Source organism: Bos indicus x Bos taurus, chromosome 15 (assembly GCF_003369695.1).
Source record: "Bos indicus x Bos taurus breed Angus x Brahman F1 hybrid chromosome 15, Bos_hybrid_MaternalHap_v2.0, whole genome shotgun sequence".
Classification (NCBI taxonomy): Eukaryota; Metazoa; Chordata; class Mammalia; order Artiodactyla; family Bovidae; genus Bos; species Bos indicus x Bos taurus.
Window position 1 is genome coordinate 27,852,044 of NC_040090.1, and position 4,690 is coordinate 27,856,733.

The following is a 4,690-nucleotide window of genomic DNA, read 5'->3' on the forward strand; positions in this document are numbered from 1 at the left end:
CTTAGGGCATGAAAGAGAATGCTGGGACCACTGGAGACAAGCACCAGTGAGTGAGAAGTGAAAAGGCAGGCTGGGTGTCTCGGGTACCAGGCCAAGAAACTTCTCTGTTTCTCCAGCAAGGACTGCAGAGATACACATCCATCAGCTCTGTTCAGCCCCAGGTTCAATAATAATCCTGGCTGCCATCTACATCTCCTGGGTACCAGGCCTCATTGCCTTATCAACTACCCTCAGTAACTAGCTCATCGAATCATCACAACGATGCTGACAGGTGGTAATGCTTATTCCCATTTCATAGACGGGAAAACTGAGGCCCAGAGCAACCAGGTATCTTCCCTAAAAGTTCATATGGTCAGTATGCTTCGAGCCTGATTAGAATGAGTCTGGCTAAAAGCCTCTTTCTAGGTTTTGCTGCCTCTTATTTGTCCATCTGTCCCTGTTATGACCGAGTTTGAGGTCTGTTAGGACTAGAATCAGACCCTGGCTGCTAGTTCATTTTCTAAGGCAAGGGAGTGGGGTGGGAGGCTCCCAGCTGGTGTGGAGATTTTGGACCTGAGTGGAGAGTCAGGAGGCTCATCATGGTGGAGGATTTCTAGGTATAGCCTGCAGCCTTAGGAGGTACACCTCTGTGTGGGTGAGGAGGGGCTCTCTCTTGTCCTCTTAAATTCCCCCTTAATGGTGGCCTTTGTTGCAGTAGCCTGGTAGGGCTCTGGTCTGGGAGCGGGAGCCTTGAGTCAGTCCAGGCTATATCCTGGCTGGCCCCTGACACACAGAGTGACCTTGAATGGGACTCTTCCCCTTCAGGGCTTCAGATTCTGTGTTCACAGACAGGAGGAGGGGAACAAGCTCTCCAAGCAACACTCATAACTGCAGCTGAATCAAATGCTGTCTTGGTCTGATCTAGAAGGGCACATGTGATTCTGAATGTGTTCCCCCAGCCCCTCCCAAGACTCCTCCCAAGTCTCTAGGGGCGGCAGCTAGGCCTACCCTGTTCTCAGTGGGACGTCCGTTCATTTAGGGGAGGGGTTTCCGCAGACAGTGATTGGACGGGAGGGGCAGGAAAGAATGAGGTCAGTGTGGTGGCAGCCTGCTGGTGAGCCGAATAATGTCCTAGGGTCAGACAGGCCATTAACCAGCTGTGTGACCTTGGGCAGAACCCTTAACTTTCCTGAACTTCAATTTCCATATCTGTAAAGTATGATAATAATAGTATCTACTACTGGGGGTTATTAATAGTGAGGATACAATAAGGATTAAAGAAAAATGCGTCTGTAAAACACTTGGCTCAGAGCCTGGTATGTTGTAAGTGCTCAACCGTGTGGCCTTGATGACAACATGATAATAGTAATGATGGTGGTGAAGGGGAGAATAACACGGTTATGTTGGGCAGTGTGAGACGCTGCGGGGCCCTCTCTCAACACGCTGCTACTTTTCTCTTCTCTCTTCCAAGGCTTGGCACTTACTGGTTGCCAAGTGACTTCCCAGAGACTCTTCTACTCGGTTGCCACAAATGCATCTGGAGTAACTGAGGGCTCTGGTGGTACCTGGCCCTGTGGATCTGACCTTGGACGAAGATCTCATGCAAATCAATGTCTGACTCCTGCTCCCTGGGCACACTGGGGGCATGAGATTTGCAGGAAGTTAGTAGAAGGTTTCTTGGGGAGGGAGAGTTTCACCAGTCTCAATGGAGGAGTAGGGATGGGCTGGAAGGAGAGAAAAGGGTTTCTTTTTCCACTTCAAGGCATTCCAGGCAGATGAAATACCACGTGCAAAAGCAGAGAGGTGTGAAATAGCATGTTGAGCTCGGGAAACTGCAAGAAGCACTGTATGGTTAGAAAGTTGGGAGCAAGTGGGGAGGGGTGCGAAAAGAGAGTGGGGTGGAAAGGATGTCAGGAGCAGACCGCGAAGAGTCTACTGTCCTAAATAGACATCCCAAATTTGTCCTGAAGGCAGCGAAGGGTAATTCTTTTCATCGTGTACAAAAGCATTCCCGAGGATCTACTTGACTCAGAGCACCTTTGTAGGGGGTGCTGTGTTGCACTCCCCAAACACTGGCACCTTCCCCCTCAGACTGGAGTATTCACTCATCCCTCTGATGGCTGACAGCTTACCCCCGAGACTGAGACTCCTGTTTCCACCATCATGTTAGGCCGATGAAACCCTCTTTATCTAATGTCACTCCCCTTCCCAGGACCAGCCTGTATCCAATGACTGGTCCATTTGGAGGTTTAAAGGGCTCCTGGCTCCAATTTGGCACATCTGTGAAAAGTCATTCCAGCTCCAAAGCTCCTGAGAGTGGGCTGAGACATTCATGGGGTCTGAATAACAGTCTAACTTGTCCCTCTGCTCAGTTCTGCTTCATTCACAACACCCCTTCCCCTCATAGGTATTGATCTGGAGATCAATCCCCAGGAAACCTCCTGCTAACCGATATACATCTCAGAACCTCTTCCCCCTGAACCCTTCCCGGGACAGCCATCAGCAAGTGAGGTTAGTGACAGTGGACATCTCGTCTAGGGGTCAAAGAGAGACCCCCGCTTTTGGAAATGGCTCTGCTCAGTGTGAGAATGAAAGGGAGGGAGACATCGGAGTCCAGAGGCCAGTGCGGAGGTTGTGCCAACTTCACAGAGGAATGATGAGGGGTGGATCAGGGGAGTCAGACAGTTGCCAGACTGGGGACAGACTGGGTACGGAGGCTGCCTGGAGCATCTGGGCAGAGGCGGAGCCAATTCCTGGGATGGATTTAATAGGACTCAGCTCAGGTTGGGAGTGGGGAGCATGCCTTGCCCATAAGACATCTGTGGATTAACCAGCATCTGGCAGTTTACAAAGCATTTACTCACACCCATGAGTTTAACATGGGCACCAACCAATTAGAAGGGTCACCAGGGCCCTGGAGACTCTCTAGTGGGCCAGATGTTAGTCCTTTAGTTGCTGAATCATGGGGACAGTGGTTGATGATGTGCTGGGTGGGAGGGGCACTCAGGGGACTCTGAGTAGCAACTGTTTACCAAGCAGTAAGTTAGAATCTTTGCAGGTCAGCTGAATATCAGCCCTACTGGCTCCTCATATAATCCTCATAGGAATCTGCTGAGGCAGATACTATAATCCCTTCTTAAAAAGAGGAAACCAGGGCTCAGGGAGGTGAATGACTTGCCAAAAATATGACAGCTCCTAAACAGTAGAGCTAGAGTCAAAAACAGGTCTGTCTAATCTTGCAGCCCATGCCTGTGATTGCTCAAGTGGGAACCAGAACCTGCAGATCTTGGCTCTTGGGTCAGGGTCCTACCCCCTTGTTTATACGGCCACTTCCTGTACTGAATTCCAGAACTTGTGTTCACGAGCCAATATCTCCTTCCAAGAAATGGTGCTGAGAATGTCCAGACTCGTGGGGAGGTAGGGTGGAACAAGAAAGCCCAGAGCCAGGCACCAGGGAATTTCCAGACCCGGGGATCCCCCAGGAACTGGTTTGGAGCCCAGGCGTGTGTGGGAAGGCTCATGGCCTCTCCAATAGACGGTGCCTCCCGGGAGGCAGAAGGAGACCTAGAGGGCCAGCTGTTCACCACCTCCAACCTGTTCCTCCAGAGACATGGTTTCCCTGTGAAGCAGTGAGCATCTTGTTCCTGTGGAGCATGCTGCTGCTGCTGCTAAGTCGCTTTAGTTGTGTCCGACTCTGTGCGACCCCATAGACGGCAGCCCACCAGGCTCCCCCGTCCCTGGGATTCTTCAGGCAAGAACATTGGAGTGGGTTGCCATTTCCTTCTCTAATGCATGAAAGTGAAAAGTGAAAGTGAAGTTGCTCAGTCGTGTTCGACTCTTAGCAACCCCATGGCCTGCAGCCTACCAGGCTCCTCCGTCCACGGGATTTTCCAGGCAAGGGTACTTGTGTGGGGTGCCATTGCCTTTTCCACCTGTGGCACATAGCTATTCATTTATTCATTTATCCATTCATTAAACATTGAACCATTGGTGGCTCAGATGGTAAAGAATCAACCTGCAATGCGGGAAATGCGGGTTTGATCCCCGCGTTGGGAAGATTCCCTGGAGAAGGGAATGGCAACCTACTCCAGCATTCTTGCCTGGAGAATACCATGGATAGAGGAGCCTGGTGGGCTACAGTCCATGGGGCTGCCAAGAGTCAGACATGACTGAGTGACTAACAATTTCACAATTCCAGGCTTACCTGGGTCCAGCCTCACCTGGGTCCAGCCTCATCTGGGATCAGACTGGTGGGGAGGCTGGATGCTAAACAATCCAGTGAGACAAATGGGGAGTGTCCAGGGTCCATTCTGTTGGTACCTGGGTCCTCTTTACTAGCACATATGAACCAACACAGTGATGCTGTCAAGAGCTATGGATTAATGGATCATGGAAGCAAGCGCTGGCTGTGATGGGACAAATGGAAGGAGCTCCTGACTGGCCTGAGAGAGTCTTGCAGGGGACATTAGAAGAGGGGGAGCATCTCCATCCTGGGAGAACACCAGCCTTTGCCTTCAGAGTGCAGAGTGCGACAGCTACGCCTATCGAGGCGGGAGGCTGGACTCAGAGATGCCGGGACCTTCTCAATCTGGAATCTTCAGTTCTGCTGGATCCAAGTGGCATCCAGCTGCCAAAAGGACATTTTGGTTGTTTGCTCAGCTGTGACCTAGAACACAGTGAACTGACTTTCTGGCTAAATGCTCCTCGGGGA